Source organism: Rhinolophus ferrumequinum, chromosome 17 (assembly GCF_004115265.2).
Source record: "Rhinolophus ferrumequinum isolate MPI-CBG mRhiFer1 chromosome 17, mRhiFer1_v1.p, whole genome shotgun sequence".
Classification (NCBI taxonomy): Eukaryota; Metazoa; Chordata; class Mammalia; order Chiroptera; family Rhinolophidae; genus Rhinolophus; species Rhinolophus ferrumequinum.
Window position 1 is genome coordinate 5545558 of NC_046300.1, and position 16097 is coordinate 5561654.

General features: G+C 45.2%; 1 protein-coding gene across 1 annotated transcript in view; it reads right to left on the bottom strand.

Moving 5' to 3' along the window:
• RAD54L2 (RAD54 like 2) overlaps nt 1–12955 on the bottom strand; it is a 91835-nt gene extending 78880 nt beyond the window's left edge. The window contains exon 1 of the mRNA XM_033131597.1: nt 12734–12955. The gene's annotated coding sequence lies outside the window, so the exon portion shown is untranslated. The remainder of the gene's footprint in view (nt 1–12733) is intronic.
• Between the last annotated feature and the right edge of the window lie 3142 nt (nt 12956–16097).

Below are 16097 nucleotides of genomic sequence, written 5' to 3' on the forward strand. Positions count from 1 at the left end.
CCCAACAGGAATCATGGCTTGGATCTGAGGAGCATGCAAAAGGCAGAAAGTATCAGGTTTTCTGGAGAGAAAATGATCCATCTATAAATACTGAGTAAGCATCTACGACTGGCCAGGCCTGGCAGGCACTGAAAATATACAGAGGAGCGCGCCCTGGTCATAGAGTGACGACAGGGACCCTGCAGGGATGACCCCACCCACTGACATGGAGGGATCTGCCAACACCCCTCGAGCGCTCTGATGAGTGCACCCAGCACTGAGGTCCTCCATCAACTGCTGAATGGACAGATGCATAAACAAAATGCACGTGTCCACAGGATGGAACATGTATCATTCAGAATCAAGGAATGAAGCACTGATAAAGGCCACACATGGACAAGCCTTACAGCCATTATGCTAAGTGAAACGAGCCAGGCACGGAAGGCCACGTATTACCTGATTCCATTTATCTGAAAGGCCCAGAACAGGCAAACCCATCGAAACAGAAAGTAGATTAGTGGTTACCAGAGGATAGGAGGAAAGAAGACTAGGGAGTGAGTGCTTAATGAATGCAGATCTCTTTTCGTAGTAATGGAATGTTCTGGAATGAGAGAGTGCTGATGTTTACATAACCTTGTAAATATACTAAAAAACACTGAACGCTTTAAAATGGTGAAATTTGTGGTATGTGAATTATATTTTGGAGGAAGGAAGGAAGGAAAGTCAGTTAACTAAGGTTCTATAGGACAGAGGAAATAATTTTGCCTGGAAAGATCGGTAAAGGCTTCCCAGAGGAGGGAACAGACCTGAACGTTAAAGGACAAACAGCGCTTTCCTTAAGAAGAGAGGGACAACGTCTTTCAGAGAGAGGGAATGGCACCCAGAAGTGCATTTCTGTGGGACTAGAGGTTGGAGGGAGTAAATGGGGAGACTGCAAGATGAGAAGTAGGCCAGCTCTTGATCCAGCCGTGTCCTGAGGACCTTGCTAAGGAGTCTGAACTTTGTCCTACACAAGGATTGGCAAATATGTGGCATTTGGCACCACTTTCCTGTCTGCCTGGCAGACATAACTATTATGCCATTGAGCTCTTCTCTGTTGAGCTCAGGAGTTGACCCAATATCTCTGTCCATGCAGTCCTCCCCACGGTCCATGTAACCCCAACGGGAATCACTGATGGATCGCAAGCAGGAGAGTGGCATCATCTGAATTCCCAACTTTAAAAGAACAGTCTGGTGGCTATATGGAGGCAAGATTAGGTAGGAAGCCATGGTAACAGTCATGGCAAAAGGTGATGAGACCCTGAACTATAGAGTGGCAATGAGAAGGAAGGAAAGGGAACAGTACAGGCTAAGGAGGCAAAATCAGAAAGACCTCAGGAGCCAGCTCAGTAACCATCTCCCCACCATCCGTCACAGTACGTGGTACATAGGAAGGGCTCCATACATGTTAACCAAAGTGTTTGATCCACATTCTCTCAATGAATCTTCACAATAATACCAGGAGGAAAGTAATGGTATCCCCATATCACAGAAAAGGAATATAAAGTTTAGAGAGGTTAAGTGACCTACCCCCAAACATACCCAGCTAGAGAGGAGTCAACTTCAATTCCAACAGACTTCTAATTCCAGACTCCAGGCTCTATCCATGGCCCAGGTTTCCAGCTTGCACGATGGGTTAGCTAATAGTGTTGTGAATGGTAAAATGCCAGAAACAGCTGGAAGATGGATTGGGGTCAGAGACACAGATTTGGGTGTTCCTGCCACATTCAGGGAGCTGAAGCCTCAAATGTAGAGATAGGTGCTCAGAGTGCATGTAGTAGGGGAAGGGTAGTCAAAGATGGGCCAAACCATGAGAGAACAGAGGAAAGGAGTCTGCACAGAGTCAGAGAGGCAGGGAAAGAAGCAGCCTGGGGATTATGCTATCAAGACAGAGACTAGCAAGGTGGGCGTCATCAACGGAGTCAGATGCTACAGAAGTTTCAGGTCCCTTTGCTGGAGCGGGTCACTGGAACTGCAGAAAAAGACAGCCTTTGGAGGGGATTCTCAAAGGGGTTGAAGGCTGCCTAGTGTTTTCTAAACCCATCGGGGCATTGGAATCTGGGGAGCTGGTTAAAAACACACAGTTCCCCAGTTCTCACTAACAGTGACCTTGTCCAGGTGACTCAGTCTCTTTAAGCCTGTTTTCTCACCTGTAAACTGGAAACAATAGCATCGGCCTCACAGTGTTATTGCGAGGACTTAACTATACGTAAGAAACTCCCCACGTGATTGTGACACTATTTGAAAACTGGCTTTTAGGAGCCCTGGCTACAGGAACCACAAAAGGATTTTTAACTGGAGAGAGATGGATAAAATGCAATCCTTTATAAAGGACTGCAAAGATGAGAGAGTGAACGAAGGAAAATCAGCCGTCATAATCCAGGACCAGACCTGGGGCCCCTGGGTAAGGGGAAGGCAAAGAAACCAGAAGAATGGAACAGGTATAAGACATTACCAAGGAAAACGCAACAGAATCTTCTGTACAGGAAGAAAAGGTGGAATTAAGCATGACTCTCAGGCTTGAAGTCTGGGTGACTAAAAAACAATGGCATACCCTGTACGAAGACAGGAAGAATGAACGAAGGACAACTGGTTTTTGGTTTTTTTTTTTTCTTTTTTTGGGAGCGGGGGGTAGAAATCCATACAAGATATTTAATAAGGTTTTAGGTGCTAGAATAGAAACATATACAACAGCCCACTGGCAGTAAACGTGTTTGGGACAGGAAAGCAGACATCAGTTAAGAGCAGACTCTGGGATGAGATGGCCTGGCTCCGAATCCCAGGACAGCCACTTTCTATCTATGGAACACTAAGGTGACTTAACTTGTCTCAACCTAGGTTTCCTCTTCTATAAAGTGAGGATAATAACAGTACATAACTCATACAAGTTTTTAAATTAAATGAATAAATAATCAGCATAGTGTCTAGTACACGGTAAGTCAGCATTCAGTAAATGATGGTTACCTCGAGCTGCTCCACGATGACAAGTTCACCAGACATGCTGTGCAGAAGCTAATACATATTATCCGAGAGTCAGAAGGCTTCCCAACTCGGAGACAAGACAGGAAAGCAGAGGACTCCCTGAGTTTTGAGATCAAGGGATTAGTGCCTGAATTAGTACCATGTACCACTTCACAGTGGTTTGAAAACATTTTCATAAAGGTGCTTAACTTGAAGCAAAGTCTAGTTTAGTCACTTATCCAATCAGAATTTACTGCAAAACTATTAGTACAAAGCATTACGCTAGACACTAATGCAAAATTACACACGATGTAAATATGGCACTCAAGGAGATTACAAACTAGAAAGCAAGAAAAACAGATGCACTCAAATATGTGAAGCACAGGCATATTGTGAAACGTCACTGACGCACTACCAGTCATGAGAGTCATAAGGGAGAGGACTCAACTTCCAACGAGGACGAAGCTGTCACCTGAACTAAGTGTTGAGGACAAATGAGAGGGCAAAGCCATAGCATAAGGTGAAGCCTTGACTTCCTGGGAGAGGCCAGGCAGGGAAAGTCAGAAACCTGTTTGGGGAGCAGAACGGTGGATGTGATTCCACATGTGCTGAGCAGGGCATATCTGACACCAGCTGCTCAGAGCTGATAGGCTTTCAAAAGCTGGATGGGACCTCAGACTCTAACCCAGCCCTTCCGTCCTCCTGACTGAGGGCACCAACACCAAGAGAAGTGGCTGCATTGCCCACACCATGAAGTTAGTGGCCGAGACTGAGCAGCAGCCATGGTCTGCAGACTCAGTTCAGCTGTACTGAAATCCGTCCCTGGCCAGACAGAAATGTCCAAAAGCCAGGATGAAATGTGGGTCTGTTGCTTCGTAAAGAAACCAAGGTTATAGAATTGAGTCACTCGGATAGCCTGAAGTGGTGAAAGAGCTAAATCTCTGAGGGCCAGACTACAGAGAGAACAGAAGAAAACAACAAACCTGGCTTCCATCCACATCCAGGGAGACAAAAGGAAGGGTTGTAAAAAGGCACAACTAAGAGACAGGCAGAGACTCAAGATAGTACAGAATCCTAAAAACCAAGGTCAGGGTCTCCTTTTTAGCTAACACGTAATGTTCAATAAATATCTGCTGAATGGGTGGATGAATGGATGAAGACAGAGTAGAGACAAAAAATGTTTGCACCCCCAATTAGGTAAAGCTCTTTATATGGAAGTAAATGAGATAACCTCACAACAACCCCACAAGGTTGCTTTATCATCACTATCCTCACTGCATTTATCATCACTATCCTCAATGCATTTCAAGACGAGAAAACAAGCTTCGTAATTGCCCAAGTTAAGCAGCAGGTATCAGAGCCAGGAATAAAAATCAAAGTCCTCACTTTTAAGGAAATACTCTTCATTTTTATTAGGGTAAAAAATGGCACAGATATTTAAAAAATAAAGTATTCTTATTTAGAGACACACACTCCAGGACGATGTCTGAGATTTAGCTTTAAAACATGCCAACAACAACTAAAAAAAAAGCAGGGAGGATAAATGAAAGAAAAAAGTGAAATGTAGATAATTATTGAAATTGGATGATGGGTCCATGGGGCTCATTATACTATATTCCCCACTGCTGTGTATGTTTGAAGTTTTCCATACTAAAAGGTCCCCTCATGCGCAGCTTCCCTCCCTGTGAAGAGGGTGGGGAGTGAGAAGTTGCTCCAAACAAGGGAGAACAAGCAACAAGGAATTCACCTCCGAGGTGTATTCAGGAGATACGGGACCAGAAGCCAGACAGAGGGTTAGGAAACACAGGTAAAGCAGGTGGTAAGTAAACGGCAGTAAAACTGTGTTTTAGATCAAAGAGGTGGGGATAGGAAGGAGAGGCCCAGAGCAAAACGTCGCGATGGTTCTACCTTGTATGTAGGTAAAAACAAAAAGGGGAGGCAGGGAAGCTAGAAGCTAGAAAGGAGGTAACTGATTAATCAATAATTAACTGATCAATAAATTCAGAGGGTGCCAAAGAAATGTATACACATTTTAAGAAAGGAAAAAACTATTAAAATTATGCTGATGGTAACCATTTTGAGCACCTCTTGTAATTGCAGAAGAGAAGTCAGGCGGCACGTATTCATCTTTTGTTATCAGTATATATTGAGTATTACAGTTTTAATAGTTTTTTTCCTTTCTTAAAATATGTATACATTTCTTTGGCACCCTCTGTATATATGAAATAAACACATGAAAAAATGCTCATCCTCCTCAATAAGAAAATGTAAATAAAAATTAGTTATCTAGGCTTCATATTGGCAAAGATTAAAAATATTGATAAGGTTCAGTGCTAGAGGAGAAATAGAAATTGATACAATCTTTTGAAAGTTATTGAGTCATATCTAGCAAAATTTTAAACATGCATAACCTTTGACACAGAAATTCCACTTGTAGAACTTTACACAAAGTATAAAAAGACATATACAATGTATACAAAGATATATATACATAGATAGTCAAGGATGCTTATAACTGAAGAGAAATAAAAACAAATGTCTATCACCAGGGACTAAAAAAATTGACACAAATATACAACATAATACATTGTAACTATTAAAAGGTATGATAGGTATGAGTCCTAAGCATGGGATAATGCCTAAGATAAAAGTATTAAGTGGAGAGGGAAAAGCAAGGTAAAGAGTAGATACATTGTGATCACATTTCTGTAAAAAGGAATTACTTGTCTCTCACAGCATATAGAGTGGAAAAAAATGTGGGTAAATACAGACCAAATTCTTAATGGTGGCTAACACTGACACATGGGATTATGGGTTCTTTTCCTTATTTTAAAATGCCGAAATTTTACTGTATTCATATATTACCTGTTTAATCAGGAAAAAAGTCACAAAGTCGAGGACTTTCCCAAAGCAAGAAACTCTAAGTGATGCAAGTATCATGATAGAAAGGAAAAGGGAAAAATTAGGGAGCACAAGCCCTAAAGTGAGGTCAAAAGTAAAGAATGAGGGAATGGGGAACAGGTCTGGGCGTGAGGGGAAACATGGGGGCAGCCGAATGGCTCAGTTGGTTAGAGCGGGAGCATTAACAACAAGGTTGCCAGTTCGATTCCCGCATGGGATGGTGGGCTGCGCCCCCTGCAACTAAGATTGAAAACGATGACTGGACTTGGAGCTGAGCTGCGCCCTCCACAACTAGATTGAAGGACAACGACTTGGAGCTGATGGGCCTGGAGAAACACACTGTTCCCTGATATTCCCCAATATTCCCCAGTAAAAAAAAAATTAAAAAAAAAAAAAAGCCTTGGGAAACATGCAAGCAGCTGTTATGGGAAAGGGTACCCTGAGCGGCAGAGAGAGCTCAACTTAAGGGAGGCAGTGGGAATTGCTGGCAACCAAGACAGTCCATAGTCCTGACTCCCCAGAAACACTGGGCAGTCCAGGGGCAGCAAAAGAAGCAGGGAGGGGGAGAGAATTCAGGGATGGTAACTGGCAGAGCTAGACAGAGTACAAAGTCAGGCAGACAAAGGGTTCTCAGACCTGAAAAAGGCAGCACTGAAACTGTGGACCATGGCAAACTGGCATCCATACTAAGGAGGGAGGTGAGTGAACAGTGGGGAAGAGAAAAGCTGAGAGATGGGGCAGGGGAGACAGCGGGACTGGAAGACACAATGAGACTTAGCCAAAGGCATGAGCTCAAGCCAGAACCACACCGAAAGCATTCTTTCCCAAACTTCCATCTGTCTTCCAATTTCTATGTATCCTTTTAGGAGGAAGACCCCTACTTGTGTCAGTGGGCCTCAAGTGCAAAAGTATCTCCACCCAGCTCTAGATTTTTTCTCTTGACCACTAAGTGATCTCTGAGGAAGGTGGGGCTCCCTCTGGGTTCCTCCCCCATCCAGTTCTTCCCGAGTTGCTGGGCTGCTGTTAATGGAGCAGAAGCTCCATCCTGTGTGGCACGACCTCCCTTGTGTGTATCCTGCACTAGCCGGAAGCCTGGAATAAGGGGTGACTGTCACCCCAAATGGAAGCCCTAACAATAACCTATGAGGACATAAAAAGGGCCCTAAACTTAGAACCAGAAAGCCTGGCATTAAATCCCAGCTTTTCTCCTTATTGGCTTTGTGCACTGTGCTTCCTCATCTGCAAAATGGGTTTATCTGCCTCACAGGGTTGTTAGAAGCGAGAAGTAAAGTAAACGTATATGGAAGGATTTTTGTACATATGCAAGCTATACTTATCAGAGTAAAGCCAACATTTCTCATTTTCTGCCAACTTTCATCGATGATCTAAAACCTTATGTGGGTGTTACGTGGTATCTCCAATGTGCCTATGCTGGCTGAAATTGTCTATGTTTTTACTGGTTACATGTTCTAACCTATATTATAACAATTTCCTTCTCAACATCTTAACACTGCTTGCAAAAAAGACTTCAATTTAACAGTTGCTTGCCACATTTAAAATGCCTTATGCTTGATCTCAGTTTTCCTTTTTATCTCACATCAATTTGTATCTTCAATCTAACTGCAGTTACTTTTCATGGTTTCCTTTTCTGCAGCCTGTTATGTTTGTCACCTGCATGAAAGAAAAACTGCATTAGGCAGGCTTCAGCAAGGTTCCTCACACTTGGCTCTCAGTGGCACTGTTATGTGGGCTGATGCGCCATGAAAATGAAATCAAAGCAATTTAGATAGTGCACTCTCTCAAGTTATTCTACCACTAAGAACCAAGAGGGTGACTAAATGAATTGGTATAATTCCATAACTTCTAGGTTAATAACTCAGAACAAAGAATCAATATATCAGTTTCAGTGTTCGTGCAGTATTAGGCTGAGCAAAGAACTAGTACTGAGTTCAAACTCCTAAATAAAGTTTGGCCAAATAACCTTACAGTATCCTGAATATGGTGACATTGAGCTCAGCTGGGTCTCCAAAAGGTCCATCAGCCATAACACTAGTCCCATCCTAGTGTTAAATCCATTACCCACTCCCAGGCTGGCCAGGGGTTGTTTGGAGACCTTGTGGCCAAACTGACTAGTCACTCTTCTTCATACATGAAGACACAGTGCTCAGAGTAGTAAATGGGTAATGGAAGATCTATATAATACCAATGAAGAACGGTTATATCCAAAGGCAACTTTTGCAAGACCCACAAAGAACAAGTAATACTGTGTTTCCCTGAAAATAAGACCTAGACAGACAATCAGCTCTAATGTGTCTTTTGGAGCAAAAATTAATATAAGACCTGGTATTATATTATATTATATTATATTATACTTATTTTATTATAAGACCGGGTCTAATATAATATAATGTAATACAATACAATATAATACCGAGTCATATTAATTTTTGCTCCAAAAGACGCATTAGAGCTGGTTGTCTGGCGAGGTCTTATCTTTGGGGAACCACAGTAATAGCCTCCAGCCTCAAAACCATGACTGCACGGAATGAACAACATATTTTCACAGCAACGTTACCTACGTCTTTTGCAACCTGGAAATACAAAGGCAGAGGCACTTTGAGCCTTTGGAAATACAAAAATCAGATGCAGCCACAAAATCAGAACTCTCATCAAACCACCAGCTCCACAAGGAATGGTTTCCTGTCATTTCGTATGCAGAGGTCATTCATTTGTTCACTCAGCAAACATTTACTGAGTAGCTACTCTGTGTCTGAAATGGTTAGGTACTGAGATATAAAGAAAAATAACACAAGGTCCTGCCCTCAAGTAGGTCACAACCTAGGCATGGAAAACACACAAACCCACCAAAAGTTAAGAATACAGTGTGATTAGGAAGAAAACTGGCACAGACGTCAATGGCCTTACAAAGGAGAGGCATTCAGCTTAATCTGGAAAGAACCAAGGAGGGCTTTTAAGAGATGGTGGTGCCTGAATTCCTGGTCAGTTCAAGCCTAAGAGTCTGACAAGCACTAGAATGGGGAGGATGCTCACCAGGGGAGCCCGAGCTGGGACCTTCTGAGAGCTCACTATGGAGCCTTAGGTGCCAGAAGAACTATGGCAGCGGACAGGCTGGAAAGGAAGACACTGAAGAAGCCGAGTCACAAAGGTCCTTGTGAGATGCTGAAGTAGAGACGATACCAGGATCTAGATATTGACAGTATTGTGAGGCCAAAGGAATATTATTTACCTTTAACTGGAGTTAAAGACCACCTGAAAAGGAGCGGGGTACTTCACTAAGGAAGACTGGACGAGATTTAGGGCGAGCTATTTTGAATCACTTCTGTCTGGCTCATACTCATTTTTCTCTTGACCTTTTTTTCCCCCTCTCACAGGGAAAAAATAAACCTGAACAAGTCTACAACAAAACCTATGAACCTTCTGTTCATCAAAAATACATCTGAACAGAGGGCTAGATTCCATGAAAGTAGCTCCAATTAGAGAAAGATGACATCTGGAAGACTTTCCAGCGTCTGGAGCCTTTCAGGCAAAAAGACCAAAGTCAAGTCTCTGGTGCCAACAGAAGAAAGCCAGAGAAACAACCTGAACAGGGGCCACACAGCACATACTGCCACTTGGCAGACTCTAGCACTCTGTCAATGGGAATGTCCACTGCTCCGAAACATGGACGTGCCAGAAAGTTACATCCTGGCTTCTCCATAGAAACTGCCAGGAAAAAACCTACCAGTGCCAGGAATGACCTTGGACTATACAAGGTGGACTCTTGCCCACCAGTAGTGGATAAAGACTACCTTGACAATTCTCTCATCTGTCCAGGGTGCCAACAGGTGAAGACAGTGGGCGGCCTTCCTCACCAAACAAGGACACCGAGCCCCTCATCCATGCATTGGGCCCAACTACACTCCTACTAATACCGAGAATAGTGACCCATCACCACCACTAACAGCAAGGCCTGACCGCCCACGAAGCCCTCGGCCCTCATCTCCAGTCCTCCCTACAACCTGCAGAGGTTATATTAGCCCCATTTTACAGATTGAAAAAGAAATGAATAAAATAAACACCAAGGCTCAGAGAGGTTACCAGCTTACCCAGGTCAAAAAGCAAGCACAAGTGAGGGGTGGGATGACTCCAAAGACCACGCTCGCCCCATTGAAGACACCTCAGAAGTGTCTAATGAAATCGAAAACTCAAAGCTTTCTTTCCAAGAGTTTCTGAAATTGATTCATTTGACTAAAAGTTAGTCAAAAACATTTCTTTCAGCAATCACTGTGCCTTCTGAGCAATAAATAAACCAGTTTTTATTTTATAAGGCATATTTCAAAGAATTTATTTATTATCTAAGTGCCTTGATTTAAAATTTTTTCATTTGTTTTTGGCCAAATAAATACACACAGCGAGAGCAGAGGACAGAATTTCATTTTACTAGATCACAATGGAGATTAACAATCAAAGCAAAAAAACATTCAAATGTAATTTACATTATATTTTATGCAGTAAAAATTAAGAGGCAAGCAATTTCAAATAGACTGAGCCTTACCTCAATCTTATTCTTTCAGTTCTAGGTGATCAGCAGACCCTTCCAGCCTACATACAGTGAACCAGACAAAGGGGGTAAGCAAAGCCTTCATGCTCCCAAAACCACACTGGGAAGGAAAGTGTGACAGCTTCCTGGGGAACCTGAGCACATACACAGTATGTGCAAATCACTGCTCATCCAGACACACACTGAAACAAAATGTTTACCTTGTGGTCTGTTTACAGGAGTACTTAAGAAGTTAACAGGTGGACTTAAATATAATAATGCAAAAATAATCCCAAAGCAATATGAATACATTATAGCAGATAAACTTTTTCCCATCGAAATATATGAAGATAATCAATTGTCACTAGTCAAAATCAATACTTTATAAAAATCCTATTCAATGGCTTCACTGATTAGAAGTTTGTGGATATACCTGAATTGCTTCTTCCTTCACAGACCTACAGCCACTTCTGAACTAAGAACTAGCACTATTAGAATGCCAAAAAATATCACCACGGTGGAGGTGCCAACCCAGTGCCTGGCATAATTCAATACATATTGGTTTAAGAAAAAAATAAATTACTTTAGATAGAAAACTTAAAAGAGAGAGAGAGAGAGAAAAAAATACAATTTAAGGAAAATACACACGATTTTTTAAAGATCAGGGGAAAAAAACACTCCCAGAACTGTCAGTACAACTACAAATAGTCAGAATTACCTCACATGTCACCTGAAAATGTATACTAGATTCCATCTAGGCAGTACTTCTAGCACTCTAAATAAACTCAGTGCAATGATTCTGACACTTTTTTTTTCTGTATAGGGTTTGGTATTTCATCCATAGACAACACACCAACTCCTGCCCATAGATGACATACAGAGTTCTGGTGCACAGTTGCAGGCCTCAGAACTGGACTTTGCACACTGCCATTCAATGTCACAGATGAGACACGGGCTAAATTCATTAAAGACAGATAACATTTCTAGTGAAGACAATGTCCTGGGTTTAACAGATTCAACGTAATGACTTCATGGCAGTAGGAGAAAATGAAGTTCCATGGATTTGAGGATAGAAAGAACTTTCAACAACCTAAACTGTTAGAGTTTCATATCCCTCTCTAGAGTTGCACAAATTAAACAACAACACAGAAATGAGTGAAAACAGGCTCTTAAATGTATAAGAATTGGACTAGAATTTACATATAGTGTGACATCTAAATTTGTCTATCAGTACAAACAATAGCCACAGTGCTGAAAAGAAAGTATGAGTCACAATTCAAAAACAAAGGAGGAAAAAATGAACAGAGGAAAGCTTTGACTCCACATGCCACAAAGAAATGCTTTACTTAAAATATTGTTAATGATTGCTACCATTCCGACTTCGAGCAAGAAGGAATGGTCCACACGGTCTTCTCCTGGGGAACAAACTCATCCAGCCCCCAAACGCCCCTCCCAGCCCAGCCACATCCACTAGCAAGCCCTGGAATTCTAGCAGGTCTGAGTCACCCACTCCCCCGCAGTAAGAGGTCATTTTCTATCAGGAAGCCCACTCTGCAAAGTTCCTTCTTCGTCTCCCAGCTGCCACATACAGCTAATTCTCCCACCTCAGCAGCCTCCCAAGCCTCCTCGGCACTCCCCAAACCACAACCCCAGTGTCCCCCTAACGCCAGGGGGGGCCAAGACTACTCACAGAGACGCTCTTGTGACAAATTCCCCGCCGAGAACCCTTCAACCACAGGATGCATCTGGGCCCGGGAGAATGCAGCTCTTTGCTAAACTCTCCTGTGCCCCACTGAGCTCCTGCCTTTCCAGGAACTAATCACCGGTTACCTCAGAGAAGCTAAACTCTCGATGCCTCTTCTCCCCAGCCGGACCTCAGTCTGCAGAGTCCACAGACCTGGGGGGAGGAGGGGCCGGGGGAGAACGACGCCTCGCGATGCGCCTTGGGGACCAGGCACACGGAGGCCCCTGGAATCGCGCACGCGAGCCCCCCGCCTCCTCCCCGCTCCGGCCAGCCTCCGGGGCGTCGGCTTCGAGCACTAAGCGCGAAAGCCCCTGGACTTCATTCCCCGCCTACAAAAATCCTAGCGATCAAGCCACCGAGGCCCCAGGTCGCAGCTCAGACCCCCGCCAAGCCTCCGACCACTGGAGTTGCCCAGGTCTGATCCAGAGCCCCAAGGCCCGGGCCGCCGGGACCGCCGTGCTGTCCTAAGCCGCGGAGCGCCGGGACCCGGGCCGCGTCCCCACTGGGCCCCCATTGTTGCGGGTCCCGGCGGCCGGAGTGGGGAGCCGGGGACCCGCACCGGCACTCACCTCCCGCGCGGCGACTCCGGGCCGCGGCGGGCCAGGCAGGGCCGAGGGGCCGCGCGTTCCTCTGCGCCCGCTTCGGCGGGGTCTGCGGCGGCGGGGCGGAGGCTGAGGCGGGAAGCAGCCGGCAGGCCCGGGCGCCGCAGACTCGCTCCGACCGAGCGTCGGTCTTCTCTGGCGGCGGCGCTAGCAGCCTCCGCTCGCGGTCCGCGCCAGAAAGCGTCCCCCTCCCGGCCCGCGCGCCCGGCCGCCCGGACGGGAAACACGCACCGCCGACAGGAAAGTTCCGCTGGGAGCCGGCGGAAGCCGGTCTCCGCCCCGCGCCAGGTGGACTCTGATTCCTCCCAGGATACCGCCGCCTTTGCTTACAGACCACAGTTTCGTGAGTGAAGGCGGCACGGAAATCCCAGGCCGGAATCCACCTGGGAACGGTTCCAGGGCTGGGTCCGACGGGAAGGGCTTGCACCCGTCCCGCCACCGGGAGGCACGCTCGTCACTTAGTGCTTCCACGGAGCCTCGGGTCCTCCTCATTCCTCCCTTGGGGGTAACCTTGACCGCTTGTTAGGATTGAATGAGACGATGAAAGTGCCTGGCGCGGGGATACGGGACTCAACATTGGGGAGCAGTCCCTGCGGATGCTCCCGGTGATTGCTGCCACTGCTCCCAGCGCCTGCGACAGAGGTTTGCGCGGCCCTCAGGGACCCCGACACTGAAGCGCACCGCGTAACTCTTGGTTTCCCCCACCTCCTGTCGCGTTTCCTGTCGACTGAAACTGTCCTCAGAATTCCCTGGGAAAGAAGCAGGAACTAGAAAGGCTTTCTCGATCACTGACGCTCAAGGGAAGGTCAAGGGTGCAGATTCTCCTCCCTTAAGTTTGTAATTACTGCCTGCCACGTGGGCTCCAGTTAACGAGGGGCGCTTCTTGTGTCAGCTCTCTCCACTACAGCCCCAGGTTCTTCTTTTCCTCTTCCTTCTCCCCTCCCTTTCTCCCCTCCCCTTCTTCCTCCTCCTCCTCACATTGGCGAGATGAAGAAAAAATTCTGAAAGCGGGTTTTTTTTTAAGGTTTTGTTTTCCTCATAAAATCAAGTGGATTAAAAAAAAAAAATCCTTTCTCCTCCCCACCCCCCTTTTCTTCTGGGCCCCTTCCAGCCCCATCAGACCTACGTCGTTATTTTTGGAGAAAATTAGGTTATAAAAATACAAGTGGGCGTTCCCAAACTATCAATGGGAAATTAGATCTGCAGAAGGTGCTCCAAAAAAGATGGTTCACATGTTCTCAAATTTTCCGTTCTCGCTTAGCCCCTTGGCTTCTGAGACTCAGGAAATTTTACCTTGATCCCCCTCTCCCTTGTCTGAAGAGACTTTCCAGAAAGGCTCACTTATGTCAGTCACCTGCACCTGAACGAAATGATGTCACTGTGTCATACACATACACATGTAGATTTCCATTTAGTTATCCTCTGGAAGGAAAGGGCTCTGCCTGTCTAACGTCGTTTTGGTAACCACCTGGAAATGGTAAACTCACGGGTTAGAAAGCAGCACACTCAAAACTTCTGAAGGCTCTCTGTTCCCTTAAGCAAGAGGATTTCAGCTTATGCGTTTACAGGACAAAGGATAACTCAAAAGCTGGTTCATTTCTCTCAGCATCCTGAGGTCAGATCAGTATCTGACCCCCTCCATGCTCAAGGCCTTGCATTTCCCCCATTTGGCCTCTTAGCTTGGACTACCTGTATGACACATACAGCAGATATGGCCTCACAGTTGAAGCAAGTTCCAGTGAGCGCCCTAAAGATGACAGAGGGAGGAGAAAGAGACCAATGAAGCTGGGTATAGACTGGAGAAAGGAGTCTTATTGTGTATCTCCCTGTAAAGACCCAATGCCATCGAAGACACCCACATTTACCTTCCTCCTCTGTCGCTGAGGTTGAAGCAACCAGAGCCAGGGCTGGCTCTCCTGGTGATGGAAGCTCTTTCCGTTCTCTCCCTGTAAGATGCCATTACCGTTCTGTGACATCACTACTTCCTTGCCCTCCAGGAGCTTCCCTCACAATTTGGATGATGCTATGTATACCCTCACAACCACCTTTGGGGATCATGGTACCCTCATGTAACCCGTATGAAAGTGGATTCTATCCAGAAGGAATCCCTAGAGTGATTTACACACATACCTGCCTACCAATGGTTCTGCCTTCAAGTGAGGTTACAAAATCTTGGCTCTTCCTGCTGGGATTAGACAAGACTTGTCAGCAGTTTGTTAATCAATCAGAAACTAGAACTAGATCTTCTCATTCACTGTGAATCACACCTGGCGAAACACCCTCTTCCTTTCACCTGTTTCACCTCTTCCTTATTCCATGAAAGCCAACTCACTCCTTCCTCCACCAACCACACTTTCAGCCCACCCCCATTTCTGAATGCCAAAGCCAGGATCACGCTGAACCAGGTTCCAAAGTGACAAATAGTTTTATATCTTTATTCAACAGCCATCCTATTCTTGGTATGTTTTCTAACTTTCTGCTTGTACACCTCTTCTCTCATACTAGATCATCTCTGCAAGCCCTTTTGAAAAAATCCATCCAAATGATTAATGAAGGCCTAGCAAAATTGCTGCACCATAGAACTTCCCATTTAGCTATTATTTACTGGGTACCTACCTTGCACCAGGCACTGTGCTGGACGCTGAGGAGTAGTATTAAAACATGCCAAGCACAACTATAGACATTTTACAGGTATTAACACATTTAATCCTCACATTGAAATTGTGAGGTATGCACAATTACCATCCCACTTCAAAGGTAGAAAAACTGAAGCTGGGAGGTAAGAAGGGGGTGCGCTTTGAGTATAGGACATCTAGGTCCAGAGCCTATTCAGAACCACACACTGAAGTGAGTGAAGAACTATGCTCAAAGTTAAGCTTGGAGGATGCTGGTCTGTAAAGTGTAACTAATAAAAACCTGTCCCATATAGATGTTCATTCGATAGACATTTATTGCCCCTGAGCTGTAGTTCAGATGCTGATCTAGGCCTTGGGGACACAGCACTGAACAAGAGAAAACAGGTCTCTTCCCTAATGTAATTTACCTGCTAAGCAGGGGAGACAGTGCAAAATTATTTCAAATTCTAATGAGTGATGAAAAGAACATAAAACAGAGACCTGCATGAGAGAGTCTTTTGGGAAAGCGGGGCATTGGGTAGACGACCCCAATGAGGTGACCTGAGTTGAAACCTGAATGCCAAGACTACTAAAGAGAAGCGTGTGGAGGCTCAGGGAATGAGGATTCTCAATAGAAGGACCAGAGCTCAGGGGCAGCATGGGGTATGGTGAGAACCCCCAGACAACTTCCCTGGAGAATGGAGACGTGGCCTGTA